A 698-nucleotide genomic window follows, 5' to 3' on the forward strand; every position below is an offset into this window, starting at 1 on the left:
GTCTGTGCCCATGGACACTGTTCCCTCATGGAATACTGTCTACCGTTTTGTGTCGAGTCTGTCCCCTTGTATTCAGTCATGGTTCAGCGATGGTTTGTTGTGGCTCTAGTTGGAAGCTCTCATCAGACGAATCCATCCAAGGAGCTCTGTAATCTAGGTCTGCATCACCATCAAACCTTCTCTTGGGATGAATGAGCTCTTTGTGTAACCATTTGCGCTACAACACTATCATATAATCAGCTCTGGTATAGCCGTATTGTATCTAGTCTCACGCTATTCAAAAGAACTTTGCCTATCCTCGGATTTTCATCAGCTATTGATGCAGCTACCTGCTGGTTGGTGCCTTTGCGAGCCTTCCTGTGGCATCCGAGTACCTCGGTCGTAGCACCTCGGTTGCATTAGTTCGGTGGATATGTATCACCGCACTGTTTGAGTATTTTCGTTAGTCGGGAAATACCCCTTTTAGTTGCCGTATAAAGACTTAACTAGGCTGGTCTCGTTGAACAATGAGCTTTTATTGAGAGATTGTTGAACTTTTAGTTGTTATACTGTTGAAAATGCTAGATTTCACAGCGATTCACGAGTGGGTTACTAAGAACCTCTCTACGATCTTGCTCATTCTATTCGTATTGTTCCGAGTGTGGACAGTTCGGAGAGTCTCCAAGTGGTGACACGGAAAAAGAGGTCAGTTTTTGTGC

Source organism: Perkinsus marinus, assembly GCF_000006405.1.
Source record: "Perkinsus marinus ATCC 50983 genomic scaffold scf_1104296929814, whole genome shotgun sequence".
Lineage (NCBI taxonomy): Eukaryota > Perkinsozoa > Perkinsida > Perkinsidae > Perkinsus > Perkinsus marinus.